Source organism: Colobus angolensis, unplaced genomic scaffold (genome assembly GCF_000951035.1).
Source record: "Colobus angolensis palliatus isolate OR3802 unplaced genomic scaffold, Cang.pa_1.0 Scaffold83, whole genome shotgun sequence".
Lineage (NCBI taxonomy): Eukaryota > Metazoa > Chordata > Mammalia > Primates > Cercopithecidae > Colobus > Colobus angolensis.
The window spans coordinates 1,928,054-1,946,227 of NW_012122154.1; the positions used below are offsets into that span (position 1 = coordinate 1,928,054).

General features: G+C 50.0%; 1 long non-coding RNA gene across 1 annotated transcript; it reads left to right on the forward strand.

Annotated features, from left to right (window-relative positions):
- Nucleotides 1–2,176: 2,176 nt before the first annotated feature.
- Nucleotides 2,177–7,566, forward strand: LOC105503037. Its single transcript, XR_001000430.1, has 3 exons — nt 2,177–2,391; nt 4,622–5,284; nt 6,295–7,566. It is a non-coding gene; the product is annotated as an uncharacterized LOC105503037 (long non-coding RNA).
- The last annotated feature ends 10,608 nt before the right edge of the window (nt 7,567–18,174 follow it).

Sequence of the window (18,174 nt, forward strand, 5' to 3'; positions counted from 1 at the left end):
GCATGTGGGCAGGCAGGCCAAAAAGGTAACATTTTTTGGGAAAAATGGGGTCCTTTAGGGCTGAGGTTCCAGGCTTAAGGGTAGGGTTTAGCCAGGAGCCCAGCCCTTCTGTATCAACTTGACGGAGTGAGGGAGGCAGTCAAGCATGTGTGGGGACCACTCCAGGCACAGCAGCTAGTGCTGACAATCATCCTAACACACAGGGCCTTGAGCAGAGGAGTGACAGGCCACTTGATGAGAGGCTGTGAGGCTAAGAGCAGAAACAGAGAGCCCAGTTTGCAGGGAGGTAATCCAGGTGAAGAGCCCCTGGCACTCAGAGTGAAGATAGTCAGAAGTGGCTGGATGCTGGGCATCACCTGAAGATAGCACTGCCGGGAGTTCTTGAAGGACTGCATATTATAAAAGAAAGAAGTCAAGGAGGTCTCTGAGTCTTTTGTCTGAGCAATTAGATGATAGGAGTTGTGGGATGGAAGATGGGGAGTCAGTTTCAGACATGCTAAATTTACATTGTCTTTTGGACACCCAAACAGAGATCTTTTAGAAGTCTCATGCCAGTAATCACTCTTGTTACTAAATTCTGTATCTATCAGGGTTTTTGCCTGCAAAGAAGGGAAGCCACACTCTGAAGCCAGTTTGTTAAAGGATGTTAGGTAAGCCATAGACTCTCCAGGAAGAACTCCCAGGGAACAGGCTTGAAGGCAGCACAGCCCAGAGGAACCCCATGCTTGCCACCATCTGCAGGTGCAGATTCAGTAACCCATTCCACTTGGCGCTATCACCAAACTTGTGGCACTGCTGCTTATAGAAGCTGGAGGTCTGCAGTTGTTGCTTCCAGCATGGATTCAACCAGGTGCCTCCCTTTTTTAGGACAATTAGCTCCCAGCTTACAGGCTTCTGTGATGTGTGTGACTGATTATGTGTCTGTGCTCCAGCTGCAAGGGAGGTTGGAAGGCTAATTTCTGGCTTCTATAGCAGGGAGGCACAGACACCAGAGGGGGAATTCCGGGCAACTAAGTATAAGAACAATTATCCACAAGGAAGGAGCAAGAACTAACACTGATGGCACACTTAATAATGTTCCAGGCACTTTGCTAAGCACTTGATATAAGATAAGGGAATAAACCCCTTATCTAATCCTCACAGCAATCTCATGATGCTGTCCACGTTTTCATTTTACACATGAGGAAACACGTTCAGCGAGATTAAATGACTTGCCAAAAAGGTCACACAGATCCTAAGCAGTGGAGACAGGAACTGAATCTAGGAAGCCTGATCCAAGGACACTGGGATTATGAAGCCCGTTTTATAGACGAGCAAATTCTAAGTTAGATTTGAGATTAAAGTAACTTGTCCAAGGTCACACAGCTTGTAAATGATCAAGCAAAAATATAAGATATAATTCCAGTTTGGCCTGGCTCCAAAGCTGGTGCTCTGTTTCCTGTTCTCTATGGCCTTGAGCAATTATTGAGCCCCAAAGGAATACAGAGGCTAGCAAATCCCATAAGCAGAGGCTTGTCAAAAATGCCTTATGTGGGCTGGGTGTGGTGGCTCATGTCTGTATTCCCAGCACTTTGAGAGACTGAGGTAGGAGGATCACTTGAAGCCAGAAATTTGAGATCAGCCTGGGCAACAGAGCAAGACCCTGTATCTACCAAAAAAAGAAAAAAAAAAAATTAGACTGGCATGGTGGCATGCACCTGTTGTCCTAATTATTGGGTTACTTGGGAGGCTGAGGTGGGAGGATCACTTGAGCCCAGAAGTTTGAGGCTGCTATGAACCATGATCATACGACTGTACTCCAGCCAGGGCAACAGAATGAGATTCTGTCTCTAAAGTAAAAAAAAAAAAAAAAAGAAAAAAAAGGAAAAAAGGAAAGAAAAAAGTCTTACGTGGGAGGTACAAAGAGCTGAGGATAAGATGAGTGACCTGACACAGGTAGATTCTTTTCTGGGATCTCAGTTTCCCCCCAGAAGGCCCTGGGTCTGTGCTCGTCAAAGGGAGGAATGGGGGAACGAGCAAACAGTGGAGGGAGGAGGATGACAGAGAAGGGTCTGTATTATTATTCATATCATTCTAACACTCCGCAAATCTCTACCCAAATCTCTAGAGCTTTGATCTTGAGTCCCCGCCCCTTGGAATGTCCTTCTTGGTTGTGGAGGCTGCTGCTGCTGCAGCTTCTTGGCTTCAGGCTCTGAAGTGCTCCCCATCTCAGGCCCAAACAGGAATAAAATCAGTTCCTTTCTCTGTTCCTCTTACTAGACCGAGCTCCACTGGGATTGTCTGAGGGAACTCTTGTGAAACCAGAAAAAATGTTCAAGAAATGAGGCAATGACAACAAAATAAAACCCAGACAAAATAGTACGACATGAAGTTAAAAGACCGTGAGGAAAGGTAAGGCGTGGTAGGTCCTCACCTGCCTCTTTTTGAAAATCTCATATTGGAGTCCCTGTCTATTTTAATCCCCTCTTTAAGTCATTCATTCATTCATTCATTCATTCATTCATTCATTCATTCAACAGATCTTCATTGGGTGCCTATTCTGTGTCAGGGGTTGGGAACAGATGGAATTGTGGGCAGAACAGACGAGGTCTCTGCCCCCATGGGCTCACAGTCTGGTGCCTGAGGCAGACAGGCAGATGGGCGAGTGCTGAGCGAGTGCCATCGGTGATGAGAAGGATGGGCTGTACTTTCAGATGGGGTCTCCTGACCTGGCCATGGTGGCTGGGGAGGTGTCCTAGGATGGGCATGGGCCAGGAAGCTTCCATATATCATTTTGCTGATTTCTCACAACTGTGTGAGGTTGCTATTGTTGCTTCCATTTACAGATGAGGAAACTGAGGCTCAGAGAAGAAAAGTTCCTGGCCCAAGTCACCCACACCAGTGTTGATCTGGCTTCCTATCTCCTGCTCTTAGCATGACCTATCTGGCCTCTAACAGTTTTTAACACTTTTTAAGATTGTGCTGTGGCCTCGATTTTCTCCAAAATGTACCCTGATCTCTCCCCAGGAAGATCAAAGCTGTCAGGGGACACAAGAGTGTCAGAACCAGAGTGTGGGTGCAGAGGGGTCCTGGGTGAATAACCCAGCAAGGACAGACAGTCCCTAAGGATGGCTCTGCACCCACATGCTGGGTGTGACACTCATGTTGTAGCAGGATAAGCCTCAGACAAAACTCCTCAGACACCTAGTTAAAGAAGGACGGGGTTTATTCGGCCGGGGGCATCGGCAAGACTTCTGTCTCGAGAGCCGAGCCCCCCGAGTGGGCAATTCCTCTCCCTTTTAAGGGCTCACAACTCTAAGGGGGTGCATGTGAGAGGCTCGTGATTGATTGAGCAAGCAGGGGGTATGTGACTGGGGGCTGCATGCATCGGTTGCACCTGTAATTAGATCGGAACAAAACAAGATAGGGATTTTCACAATGCATTCCTATACAATGTCTGTAATCTATAGATAACAGAACCAATTAGGTCAGGGGTTGATCTTTAACTACCAGGCCCAGGGTGCAGCGCTGGGCTGTCTGCCTGTGGATTTCATTTCTGCCTTTTAGTTTTTACTTCTTCTTTCTTTGGAGGCAGAAATTGGGCATACGACGATATGAGGGGTGGTCTCCTCCCTTAATGTGTCCTCTGACGGCTTTGATCTTCCTGAGCTTTCTTCCCACCCAGGAATCCCTCAATCTGTCTTTGCTGCCACCAGCACCCTCAACCTCAGAGACATGCCATCCTCACCTGAACTCAGGCCAAACTCTCATACATGATTCCTTTCATCTCTTGCCTTCATCATGACTTAGTCATGTTGGGGTCGTCAGAAGGAGCATTTGTCAAGACGGAGGGAAACCTCAGGGAAGTAAATCAACACCAAACCCATAAGTCAAGCTTGAGATCCAAAGGTGAGGTGTGGGTGGGGAGGAAGGTTAGCTTCCCCAAGCTCTCTGCTCACTGGGGGCCCCAAGTGGAGACTCCGCCTGTCATTGACTCCTTCATTCAATGAGTACTCACCGAGGGCCTGCTCTGTGCCAGGCATGGGGCTAGAGGCTGGGGTTACTACAGTGACTCAGGCAGAGTCTGCCCCACAGAGTCTTGTTGGGGAGACCAACAGGTAACAGTCACCTCCATACAGTATGCTGCATTCCATTAGGGGGAAGCCCAGGGACTCTGGGCCATACAGCAGAAACAATTAACACAGTCTCGGGAGTCAGGGAACATTCTTTGGAGAAAGTATTGGGCCAATACACTAGGAAGATGTTGGATTTGATATTTGATATTTGGTGGTGGTGATATTTGGTGGAGGTGATATTTGTTGGAGGTGGAGGTGGTGGTGGTGGTGGTGGTGGTGGTGTGTATGTGTGTGTGTGTGGGTGTTGGGGGTGGGTAGTTCTGGGCAGGGGGAACTGCATCAGTGAAGGCCTGGAGGTGTGACTGAAAGTGGCCCACTGGAGGAGCTGGAACTTGAACTTGCTGGGGCTACTGTGCAGAGGGTGAGGAGGGGCTGATGAGGGATGATGGAGAGCTGGTGGGGAGTAGGGGGTCAGTCGTGGAGGACTTGCTCATAGTGGGGAGACTGAACTGTACCCCGAGAGTCACAGAGAAGCACATGTCCCTTTTGTTTTCACCTTTTTTTAGCCCTGCAGTAGGGGAGGAGAACCTGTTGGTCAGGAACTGCCCACAGCTTTTGTTCTGGATAAGCCCCTCATGGAGGAGGTCACAGGCAAGAAGATGAGTCTTCATCCTGACCCACAGAAGCAGTGTTGGACTGGGGAGCACCACCTGCCAAACTCCCAGTCCCACTGAGTAACCCCCAGGGCAGGGGCGTGTCCCTGCGTAGGAGTTCCCACGTGCCTGTCACCGGCCCCCCCACCTCAGAGGCTCCTGCCCCCGACCTGAGGGACCTGTGTCTGAGTTGGGTCCCTTCGCCCTCCAAAGAGTGTGCTGCATGGACAACAGCCTCTCTCCTCATTTGCCCCTTCCTCTAGGTGCCTCCTTCTGCACCCTGACCCCGCTCCAGGCTGTCACCTCCTCTGTATGGCAGCTGGGCCTCGTCTGTCCTGGAACGGTGGCAAGCCTGTATAGAAGTCATCTTCCTTATTTCTCACTACCACCAGCTTCCCAGATGGGAAACTGAGGCTCAGAGAGATGACATAACTCAGCTCTCAAAGGATCTGAATGGGTGTGACCCGCAATCCCACCTTCTTCACCTCATGCTGTCTAAAACAATCACAGATGCCTCCCACGAGCAGGAAAGCTCTGGAAATGTCTTCTTGGAAAGCAAGCAGCCACCCATGAATAGTGAGTGTCTGTCCCAGGTATTTCTTGTCTCTGGGCCTCAGTTTCCTCACCAGACTCCTCAGTGTGTGGAACAAATGCAGTGGCAATGAAGGAATGAGGGCACCAGGGAGGGCGGGCTCTACTGACTTTCTAAGTCATGGAAAATCCATGGTCCAAAAAGCTCTTAGCATTTTCTCTGCCCCTGGATCTCACATCCATCTCAGGCCACGCCAGCCCCGCAGCCCCAGGGGTCCTACTGTTCTCCCTCCTCTCAGGCCCAAATGAGAACAAAGCCAAGTGCCTTCCCTCCATTCCCCTCGGCATGACTAACACATGCTAGGATTTTCCCAAAGGAACTTCTGTCAGCCCTAATGGAAAACTCCGCAAAATACAAAGGCAACAAAGCAAATTCAGAATCCACAGCAAATAGCCATGTTTGAGGTACAAAAAGTTGGGGCAGGGGATACTTGCTGAGAGTATCCCCTTCATACTAGTTCTTTTTTTTTTTTTTAAATTTTAGGTGGAGTCTCCCTTTGTCACCCAGGCCAGAGTGCATTCGGCTCACTGCAGCCTTGACCTCCTGGTTCAAGTGATCCTCCCGCCTCAGCTTCCCGAGTAGCTGGGATTATAGGCACCTGCCACAACACCCGGCTAATTTTTTATATTTTTAGTAGAGACAAGGTTTCACTATGTTGGCCAGGCTGATCTCAAACTCCTGACCTCAGGTGATCCACCCACCTCAGTCTCCCAAGTAGCTGGGATTACAGGTACATTCCACCACACCCAGCTAATTTTTTGTATTTTTAGTAGATATGGGGTTTCACTATGTTGGCCAGGCTGGTCTTAAACATAATAGTTCTTAACTGGAGCCCCATCCTGAGTTCTTTGGGCCCCTGGATATTCCAGTGTATGTTCCCTGGGGTGTTAATTAATATAAAATAACCCCAAACAAAACTCTTGTGGTCAAATCCAGTGGAAAACATGGAGATAAACAAACCAAATCTTTTTTTTTTTTTTTTTTTTTTTTTCAGGACTTCTCAAAGCTTTTGGCCTTGGCCTCCCAACCAAAGTGTTGGGACTACAGGCGTGAGTCACTGCACCTGGCCAAAGCTTTTGTTTGCTTAAAGTGCTTTGTAAGTTTCCAAGAGGAGGCTACAGAACCCAGAAATCCCCTGTGGATTTGACCATGAGATGCGTTGCTGAATTCATGGTGGGAAACACTGATGATCTCTGATGGAGGCTGCCGGGTGGCTGCTGCCCTCATCCTGACCTGTCCTCCCCAGCAGGACAGGGGACTTCTAGGAGGGGGACGGTCCCCACTGAAGATGGACACATGTCCTGTCAGAGTTTCTGAGAAGCTCCAGGCCTTAGGCAGAATGGGACAAGGAGAAAGAGAGTTGGGTCTCTACTCGGGACTGCAGAAGCTGAGCATGCAGAGTAGTGGGGACAGTGCCCCTCCTCTATCCCCACCTCTCAGCACCCCCAATATCTCCTTTCCCCCCATCCTTCCCCTGATCAGGCCAGGGCCCTGTCGTTGTCCCAACAAATGCCCACGCCAGTTCATCGCACCTTGTTTTCTCTGATGTACTTGCAGTCACACACCTTATGCCCCTGAGCTGGGTATACCATCCTTTGCAATGTGTGCTAAAAGAACTGTATTGCTAATAATAAAGACAAAATTTAATGACTCCACTGGCTGAGCTTCTGGTAGGTCCCAGGCACATTAGACAGACTCATTAATTCTCATCTTGGCAACTCGAGGAAGGTCTTGCTGTCTCAGTACCCTGAGTCTTAGACAGGTTCAATGACTTGCCCAAGGTCGCATAGCTTTTAAGTGACAGGGCCTGGCTGACTTTGCTCTGAAGTGAGTCCTCTTTCCAGTACCCTACCCTGCTGAGCCCCTCCTGTGTTTAGAGAAGGCTTCTCCTCTGAGGTGGGAAGATCTGACTTTGACCCTCAATTCTCAGATAACAATGGTCCAGTCAGACGGGAACTAGCTGTGCTAACTTCTAAACAAGTCACTTCTGCAAGGAGAGGCAGAGGCCAGTGCTTGTTGAACTCATGTGTGCAAGCATGACCGATAAACGAATGGGGTGAGGACTGAGGACTCTCTGGCTCTACTGATTTATGATTCTGAAAGTCATCAATCTTAAAGAGAGATCTGCATTCCCCAAGCTTTCTTCTCCCCGAGGGGCCTCTCCTATCTCTCTCCAATGTTGTGGCTCCTCTCAGCTGCAGGGGAAAGCTTTCTGGTTTTTCTCTTAGGTCCAAACACGAACAAAATAAAATCCTCTTTGCCCTTCTCTTGGTTTCTTCTCTTCCTTCCCCTTCTTGGTTACACTTTGGAATTTTCAGAGGAAAAGTTTGCCAAGTCCAGGGAAGACTTTACGGAAATGAACAAGAGCCTATAAAACCCCACCAACTATCCATGAACTATATAGCCAGGTGTGAACTGTTTCCTTCACAACTGTGGCTGCAGCGGCCCCTTGTGGCCATGTTACACACCAGGAAATTGAGTGTCAGAGAAATCAGTTTTAGCGCTGGGAGGGGAGCGCTCTTTCCCTTAGAGAGGTGGCCTCCTCCACTCTTCTGTGGCCCAGAGAGGGGAAGACACATGCCCAGGGCCACAGGGGTAGAATGCAGGCATTTGGACTTCCAGCCCTCCTGGAGCTCTTTCTCTTGTACTGCTCTCAGCTCAACGTCCCTTTGTTGCTGTAGGGAGGCCAGGGAGCAGTGTGGGGCCTGCCTTTGCCCAGACGGGCTCCCTCTGACCGTTCCTCTCACACAGCACTGAGCAGGGTCAGGGGTGCAGAGGGAGGCGGTAGGAGGAAGGAGCCCGCCTGCAGGCAGGTTGGCGAGTCCCCCCGCGCGGCCTCCAGGAGGCGCTGTGGCGCCGAGTTGGGGAGGCCCTGGGCTCCTCCCGCACCGGTGGCGGAGGGAGATGTTCAGTCTGAGGATAAAGGAAGCTGCCCCCTTTCTGGGGAGCTTGCAAAGCCGTGGCCTTGTGGCCAGCAGCCTGCCCTGTCCTGAGCCGAGGTTGGCTCCAAAGCGGACATCACCGCCTCTCTCCGGGCTCCCGTGGCGGGCCGCGGACGCACCCCACGACTACCTACAGCAGACTTCACTTTGCAGACGCAGCTTCTTCTCTCTTAGCCTCTGAATGCCCGGTGAGGTGGGCGGGGCAGGATCACTGTACCTGTTATGGACTGGAAAACAGTTTCAGAGAGGCTGAGGGCTTGCCCGAAGTCAGCCAGCTGATGGAAGGCGGAGCCTGGCCTCAGGGCTTTGGACCACCAAGCCAGCGCCCAAGCCCTTTCCTACACAACTCATGGCTCCCCCGAGTTTGGCTCAGGGTAGAGGGGGAGATGCTACAGAGGAAGGCAGGGGGCTTTGGAGTCAGCTCCACTACCACCTGCCATGTCATGTAACCTCCCCGAGCCTCAGTTTCCTCATCTGTAAAATGGGCAGTAGTCCTCTCCCTTGGAAAGTTGCTGTAAGGAGTGAACATCATGGATGTCAAGAGACAGCAGAGTTGCCTGATCCAGTGTGTCAGTGTGGGGGCCTTGGGGTCCTGTCCACTTGTCAGTACAGTCACCTCCTTGGAGATGCAGGCTGGGAATGTCAGAGCCCGGCTCTTCCTCGTTGAGGTGCAGTGAGCTGCCTTAGTCTGTGGTGCAGGGCGTGGGGGTGGACGTGCTCTGGCTGCTGTGAGCCAGTGCAGAGATGGAGCCAAGAGAGGCCGAGTTTGGTGGGGTCAGGGATGGGGCACGTAGGAGGACGGTGGGATGAGTCACTCACCAGCTCAGATTGTGGTGTTAAGGGGAAGGAGTGTGGAGGCTGGGCCGGGCCTGGCAGCACCAGGCGCAGACCTACCAGGCAGGGAGGCAGCCCTCTGGGACCAAGGCATGATACCCCGCCAGTCCCACTTGCCCAGCCTCTGCGCTGCCCTGAGCTCCCTAGGGGTGAGGGTGGGCAGAAGAAATGTGGCCTGGTACCTGTCAGTGTGTGGGTCTGTGTGAGGAGAGATGGGGTGAGGGTCTGGCTGCTTTTTTATCCTGTTCACGGTCCCTCCTGGTCTTCTCCTAGTGCCAACACCTTTCTTCCTGCCTGTGTGCTGGGGATGGGGAATGCCCCTCCCAGCCAACCCTGTGGGGCCACCATCTAAGACAGACAGACCGAAACAGTGGCCATACATCTATCAGGCATGTTGCACCTGGCTGTCCATGTAGATGATCAGCCACACCTGCATCCACCAGGGACCCCACAGAATATGATGGACTCTCAGGGTTGACCGAGTGTAGAGAGAGAACTCTTTCTAGAGGTGTGGACTGGAGCAGCAGGGATCAGACAGCCCAGAGTGGAGCAGTGGGAAGCTGTGGGATGGGGAAAGGGAGTTTGAGGGGGTGTGGCTAGGGGAGGGCTGCCCTGCAGGAGCCTCAGAGCGAGCAGCTGCGGCCAGAACCATGGCTGGGCAAAGAGAGGTGAGGGGATTGATACACAGGCCCCGTTCTTCCTGTTCTCCATCTTCTGCTGCCTCCTGATGAATGGCTGATTCCAATGGGGCAGCTGGAGGGAAAGGAGACAGTGACGCAGGGATCAGCCTTCCAGGTACACAGCAGGGCAGAGGAGGGTGGAGAGTGGATCTAAGGATCCAGGGAGAATTATCAGCACAACCAGTGGCTGGGCAAGGGGGGCACAAATACGAGCCAGACCCCAGCCTCGAGAAGCTCACTGGCTGATAGAGGGGACAAGAGCCAATGAATTCTCACCCATATAGGGAGAGGACAATGCCCGAGAGAGGGTCAGGTAAAGCACCAGAGGGGCTCAGAGGAGGAAGAGTGGGTGCCAGGGATCACACAAGCCTGAAGGAAGAGGTGATGTATGAGTCCCACGTTGCTGCTGTAACAAGTAGTGGCAAACTCAGTGGCTTAAAACAACACAAACTTACTATCTTCTAGGCCTGGAAGTCAGAAGTCTGAAATGGACTTTATGGGCTAAAATCAAGGTCATCAGAAATGCTTTCCTTCTAGGGGCTCTGTGGGAGAATCTGTCTCCTGGCCTCTTCCAGCCTCCAGGGGCTGCCTGCCTTCCTCGGCTTGTGGGACCTTCCTCCTTCAAAGTGCCTCACTCTGATCTCTGCTTCCACGGTCCCAGCTCCTCTCCGTGACCTTGACTATCTTGCCTGTCTCTTACAAGGACCCTTGTGATTACCTTGGACTCAATAGGATAATCCAGGATAACCCAACCTCCATTCCAAGATCCTTGATGTAATCACATCTGCAAAGTCTCTTTCTGCCATGGAAGGCACATACTCACAGGTTCTGATTGGCACATCTTTGGAGGGCCATTATTCTGTCTACTCCAGGCAATGGTGAAGAGGCAGAGTTTCAACCTGTGATGGCCGAGGGGAAGGACCCTGGAGATGGATGGGATAGCCTGAGTAGAGGCAGGCATTTGAGAACCTAAGCACCATGGCCTGCACTTGTGTGAAATTGCAGGAAGACTATGATTTTGGGGGACAGGGCTGGAAAGCCTGCCTGGACATGGCCAGTGCCTTGCTTCATTTCCAAATACATGCAGTTGGCCTCTGAGGCTGACTGGCAACAGTCAGTGCCTGTGGAATGGCGGGGCTGGCGGGGGGCCTCCTGGATGTGAGGTGAGACTTTCTGTTCAGTGTCCATCTCTCCCTGACCCACCCTTCTCCAGGCCCAGCACGGCTTTATTCAGGACCTGCATGATGAGTCGGACCCTTGCAGTTGTCCCCTCTGTGAGGCCCTCCATTGGCTTGTCTCTTATCCACCCACAGCACCACTGCCAACAGACCCGCAGGCAGCACCAGTCCCCTCCCCTGCCTTCCCCAGCCTCCAGGCTTTCGACTCTCTCCCAGTGTTATGCCTCCAACACACTGAACTGCTCCTTGAACTCCCTGCATTGTCTCACTTGGCCAGGCCATTCCCCACAACTTTCCCTGTGCCAGAAACATCCACCACCTGAGCCCTTTTCTTTCCACTCCTCATTCTTCAAGTCTCAGTTTTTTGGAATAACACTCCCCTTCCCTCCACCCTACCGCACAGGGAGCAGTGAGCGACTCCCACTCCCACAAAAATTTTTGTTTTGTTTTTTTTTGTTTTTTTTGAGACATGGTCTCACTCTGTCACCCAGGCTGGAGTGCAGTGGTGTGATCATGGCTCACTGCAGCCTCAACTTCCTGGGGTCAGGTAATCCTCCCACCTCAGCCTCCCGAGTAGCTGGAACTACAGGCACACACCACCATGCCCTGATAATTTTTTGTAGAGATGTTACCCAGGCTGATCTTGAACTTCTGGACTCAAGCAGTCAACCTGCTCGACCTCCCAAAGTGCTGAGATTATGGGTGTGAGCCCCTGTGCCTATCCTCTCACAAAGTGTTTTATAAAAACCTATACCTGGCCAGGTATGGTGGCTCATACCTGTAACCTCAGCACTTTGGGAGGCTGAGGCAGGCAGATTGCTTAAGCTCAGGAGTTCAAGACCAGCCTGGGCAACATAACAAGATTATGTCTCTAAAAAAAAAAAGATTGGCCCAGGCATGGTAGTGCATGTCTGTAGTCCTAGCTACCGAGGAGGCTGAGGTGGGAGGATCACCTGAGCCCAGGAATTTGAGGATACAATGAGTTAGGATTGCGCCACTGCACTCTACCCTGGGTGACAGAGCAAGACCCCATCTCTGCAAACAAACAAACAAACAAACACAAAAAACCCCCAAAACAAAACAAAAAGCTCCTCCCAGTCCACACCTGCTGAGTGGTTGTCTCTTGCGGTGATGACTGATACATGCCATTTAACCTTCACGTTGCTGGTAATAGCTATTGATTTTATGGAGTGCCAGATACTGTGCTTCACACCTGATTTTTCATTTACTCCCCTGAAAGCCCTCTGAAGTTGGTGTTTTTAGCCTCATTTTAGAGGCGGGGACACTGAGGCTCTGCCAGGTGAGGTAACAGGCATTGCATGACATGGCTTTGAAATAAAATGGTGGCTCTCTGAATCAAACCCAGGCCACCCTGGCTCCAAGGCTCAGGCCCTAAACCACATGCCACACTGGTGTGATTATGGTCCATGTTTTATAGGGGAGTAAACTGGAGCTTGGGGAGGTGAATACCTGGGCCTGGCTAATGAGTGGCTCTCACCCCAAGGTGTGGCTCTTTTCAAAGCCCAGGCCTGTCACTGCCTTGGTACATGGTCACTTATTAATCTTACCTGCTACACTATATTGCTGGGCCTCTGTTTTTTTAACTATTTGTATAGATCCTTCCCTCCCCCACTCTTCCCTCTCCCATCTGCAGGGAGGTTGCTGGGGGCCTGGCCTGAGTCTCTTTTGTCTCGAATTCTGCGTGTGGCATAGGGCCTGGCTCAGAGCCCATGTACAGCACACGAGTGAATGAGGGAATGAATGGTGTTTCCTGGTCATGGCTTTGGGCAAAGCAAGAAACTGCTCAGAGTGGCCATCTGCAGCCAGCAGATCCAGAAAGAGTGAGGCTGTGAGCTCCTGCAGGGCCCAGGCCTGGGGTCCCAGCACCCCCCAAACCTCTTGGCAGATCTGAATGCCCAAGTTAGGTTTTGTTTTTTTACAGATATATAACTTTGTACTGAATTATGCATGTATTACTTCTTCCCCAATATATATGTAATATATATTATATAATGTATAATACATAATTATTACATTATATATATTATATATAATATATAATTCTGCATAATATAATATATAATATATTAATATATTTGGGAAGAAGTAATACCTACATAATTCAGTACAAATTTTTAAAAGTACAAAGGATATTCAGCAAAACATTAGTCTCTCCATTCTTTGAATGCAGTCTCTTAGCTCCCTTCCCAGAAGCATCCCCTGCTATCTCACTGGCTTGTGTATCCTTCTAAAAAAACCAATGCATTTACCAACATAGATATGCATGTCTTCTTCCCTGGCACACACATAAAAATAATAGCAAACTGTCTACATTACTGTGCCATCTTACATTTTCATTTAATAAAACACTTTGAACATCTTTCCTATCAATACCATGCAGAGCTGCCTCATTCTTTTTGATGGTGGCACAGTATTCTATTGCACAGGTATCATATGTATTTATCGTATGTATCATGTAATGAACATTTAGGCATTTCTGGTCTTTGTTATTATAAATAATACTGCAGTGAGCCTCCTAGTACTTCATGTCATTTGGCACATGTGCAGAAGTACATCTGAAAGATAAACACCTGTGAGGGAAATTGATAGGTCAAATATTTATTTATTTATTTATTTATTTATTTTTTGTTGAGACGGAGTCTTGCTCTATCACCCAGGCTGGAGTGCAGTGGCCCGATCTCAGCTCACTGCAAGCTCCGCCTCCCGGGTTCCCGCCATTCTCCTGCCTCAGCCTCCCGAGTAGCTGGGACTATAGGCGCCCGCCACCTCGCCCGGCTAGATTTTTGTATTTTTTTAGTAGAGACGGGGTTTCACTGTGTTAGCCAGGATGGTCTCGATCTCCTGACCTCGTGATCCGCCCGTCTCGGCCTCCCAAAGTGCTGGGATTACAGGCTTGAGCCACCGCGCCCGGCCAGGTCAAATATTTATATTAAAAAAAAATTTTTTTTTGAGACAGGGTCTTGCTCTGTTTCCCAGGCTGGAGTGCAGTGGCACAATCTCAGGTAACTGCAGCCTTGAACTCCTGAACTCAAGCAATCTTCCCACCTCGGCCTCCTGAGTAGCTGGGACTAAGATGCATGCCACCATTCTTGGCTTAAGATTTTGATACATATTGGAAATGACTATTCATAGACCTTATACTACCAGCAATGTGTGGCATGTCCAGTTCCCCATATTTCCAACAAATGGTAAGTTAGCAAACCTTTTTATCGTTACCAATCTGACATGTAAATCATGGGATTTCATGGTACTCTAAATTTGTATTTCTTTTCTCGATTAAGGTTGAACGTTTTCATAAGTCTAAATGCAACTCATAGCTCCTTTTCTGGGAACTGTTTGCTCATGTGCTTTGCCCTTTTTCCTGCAGGGTTCTTGATTTCTTACTTAGTTATTTGTAGAAGCCCTTTATAAATACTAAAGATATTAACCTTTGGTCTGTGATAAGGGTTGTGAATATCTTCCTGCTTTATTGTCTCCATAAATTGTGTTGCAAGAGTTTCCCAGTTTATCACTTTCTACTTTCACTTTAGTTATTTGCCTTCATGTTCTTATCGCCTCATATTGTTATTGTCTTCCTATTTCCAGGAAATTTCTCTCACATTATCTGATTTAATGCTTGTTACCTTCATGAGAGATGAATATTGATATTCCCACTTGTTTGGGGAGGCAATTGTCTGTGGATCTTTTGTATTTCTGCACATCTTGCAATCAGAGGCACTGACGGCTTTTGTTCTGGTGTGTCTTTTCAAGGATGTGTTAGTAGCTCCTTTTCTGGGAACTGTTTACTCATATTCTTTGCCCTTGGACGATAGAGATGACATCTTCCTCTGTAAAAGAGGCAGGTTTTTATTTATTTATTTATTTATTTTTTACTGTTCTGTATAATAATAACAATATTTCTCTCTGGAGCAAAGATCAAACAGGTTTTCTTGCAGCCCATCATAAAAAATTTGGTTCCCCAAAGTGTGGAGTTCCTCAGCTGTGATGCAAAACCCATTGTATATGTAGTGTAGCATCCACTAGAGTCAAGCTTTGTGTTGTCCTCATGGTACTTGGCGTGAAGGGGCTACTTGCTTAAGCTTAGTTTAGTAAGACACAAAGCTGGGATTTGAACCCACAGCTTTTTGCAACATAAAGGTCAAGTTGCTTGCTGTGCCGTGAGTAATGTGCCGTGAGTCTTTGTCTCTGACCCAGGGTCTCGTGTCTTCTGCCAGCATCCATAAAACTGTGGCAGGACAACTTTTTAACTCGCAAAAAGAGTAAAATTTTTGACCTTTCAGTTCTTGGCAATTTGGCAGCTGTGCCAAGTGAGGCTTTGATCACCTGCATCCAGGATCACCCAGACAGAAAGCAGCAAAACTAGGTGTCTTACCTCATGCTGCAAGTTTTAGTTATGCTAACGTGGACTTCCTCTGTTAGCAGGTAAACGGCCCATGGCTAGGCTTCTTTCAGCCACTTTATCTTGCTTTCAGCTTACCCACTTTCAGCTTATCCGGGCCTTACTCCCTCACTCAGGGTGCCCTCCATTTTTGTCCCTCTCCCATATCTCATGGATCTCATGCATTAGGCTAGTGGTTCTCACACTTCAGTGAGCCTCAGAATCACCTGAAGAACTTATTAAAAATTCAGACTTATTAAAGATGCAGGTTCATTCACAAAGACTCAATTCAGTAACCCTGGCTCCCCTCCCCATGAGTTCTGTCCTGAGGGTGGAAGGACCACACGCTGAGTTCCTGCTGTAAAGAACCGGCTGACCCTGAGAATTTGTGAGCAGGGATTGGATCAAAGCTGGCTTGAGACAGATGAGCCTGGTGCTGGGGTGAGTTGCCAGGAGAGGTCAGCTCTGGGGGAGGCGGCTGTGGTCCTTGGGTCTTGAGGTGATAAGGCGATGATGGGGGGGCGGCAGAGGGAAGGAGTGAGGGTGTGCTGGGACAGGGCTGTCGACCCAGCTGGGCGATAGCCCTGTGTTTCCAGCCTCAGGGCTTCCTGCACCTGCTGTCTGACTCACCTGGTACTTTGCATGTGTCATCTCCTGGCTCAAACAATCACTGTTGGCTTCTGCAGGAAAAAAATAAAAAATCAAATCTGGTGGCTTGACCTGTGAGGTCCTTTGTTGTCTGATTCGAAGCAGCTCTGCAGCCTCTGCTCCCCGGTTTTCCTTAGGCACAGTGGTTAGACCGCATGGTGCAGGCCCAGACCTTGTGGGTTCAGATCCCAGTTCTGTGCCTTACCAAACTAGGCTTAGGCAAGTTTAATTTCCTAGTTGGCAAAATGGGAGTGATGACAGTGTCTGTTGCATGGGGGAGCCTTGAGGCTTTAAACAAGTTCATGGATGCCACTTACTTGAACAGAGTTAGGCATAGAGGAAGAGGCCAATACATTTGGCCTGTCTTTATAAGATTTCTTTTTTACTGGAACTTCCCACTATCTGCCACCTCCATGTCCGCACTCCAGGCACCATTTACTATGGCTCACCCTAGGGCTGTGCACGGCTCCCTCCTCCAGGCACCCTCCCTGCTTACCCAGGCCTTGGTCTCTCATTCGGGGTGCCCTCTGTCTGAGCTCCGGCAGCCCCGGGTCTGTGTCCCTCCTCCAACCCTGGCCTGCCTCCTGCCTTTGTCAGGAGCCTGCAGTGTTTACCTCTTCCTCTTCCCCGAGCTCAGGTCGTGCCCTGGGGACAGACACCCTGGGTCCCCTGCCTGCTGGTTTCTGCTGAGCGGGACACCAGCTGTGAGGCTTTAGGCAGGCTGAGGCCCCATTCTGTCTCAGTTTTCTGACCTACATAAACTGCCAGAGGTAGGCTAAAGCATGTGTTTGGGCTTTAAAAGGGGGAGAATCTTTGCTGAAGCAAAATCTCTCAGAAAGCTGAGTATATAAAACCAGTGTGAGTGCATGTGTGAGAAGGCCTGGGAGTGTGTGAGTGTATGTGTGAACATGTGTATGCATGTGTGCGTGTCTGTATGAGTCGGTGTGAATGCTGTGTGAGGTGTGTAAGTGTGTGTGAGTGTGGCTGGTCACAGCAGATCCGCTCAGCTCCCACCTCCCTGCTTAGGGCTCAGCAGGCGAGGCTTGAAAATCTCTGGGCTAGCAGATTTCTATGCCCCCATCCTACAAGTGTAGGAGTTTTGTCTAAATCAGTTTGCTGGGATTTTAGATGTTTATTATGTTTCTTTTTCCTTTTTTTTTTCTTTTGAGACAGAGTCTTGCTCTGTTGTTCAGGCTGGAGTACAGTGGCTCGATCTCGGCTTACTGCAACCTCCGCTTCCCAGGCTCAAGCAATTCTTCCTGCCTCAGCCTCCCTAGTAGATGGGATTACAGGCGCCCACCACCACGCCCAGCTAATTTTTTAGAGATGAGGTTTCGCCATGTTGGTCAGGCTGGTCTTGAACTCCCGATCTCAGGTGATCCACCTGCCTTGGCCACCCAAAGTGCTGGGATTACAGGCACGAGCCACTGTGCAAGGCCAAGAAGAGGCTTACTATGTTTCTTCGCAGTCAAGGTGAGGGTAAGGATGAGGTAACATGGACACGGCAGGAATAGGAAACTTGGGGTACCTGAAGCCTCCCCTCTTCTCCCCATGCTCCAGCCCTTTCTTCTGAAGCCCCAGGCACGGATCTCCCTGTTGGGAAGTGTTTGTTTGGTTTCTGTGTGCCAGGTCCTCATTGTATACTTACTGAGCGAGGACAGATATCTCTGGTGGATCTTCTCATCCCCACAGGCTCCAGCCCTAATCCCAGGCAAGGCCTTTGGAGGAAGCGCTTTCCTCTCCAACTCTAGCACATTCCACTGGAGGGGGAAGGGTCTTGGCAGGACTGAGCCAGGGGAGGGCAGAAGATGCTTCCTGACACTGTGGTTCCTTGGCGCATCCCCTGTGCCTCCCTGGTGCTGGCCTGGCTGGTAGGCCTCGGGTTGGTGCTTGGGCAGCCTAGTGAGGGCTGACGCTGGCACTGGGTAGTTCCTGCCTGGAATGGACGTGAGATGCCTAAGGAAGCCAGTGAGGCTTTGTCTTCTGTTAATACTCTGTGTGTGTGTCTTTGGGGTGGGGTGGTGTTCCCTTTCAACTGACTTCAAAAAGCCCTTCAGATACCAGGCCCCTGTCATGGGATCAGGCGTCACCTGCTCTTCCTTGGGGCAAGGGGATCTCCCCCGTTCTCCCTCATCTCCCCCTGAGTCCCCAGACCCAGGCATTCCTGGTGTTCCCAGCTCCTGGCAGCCCATC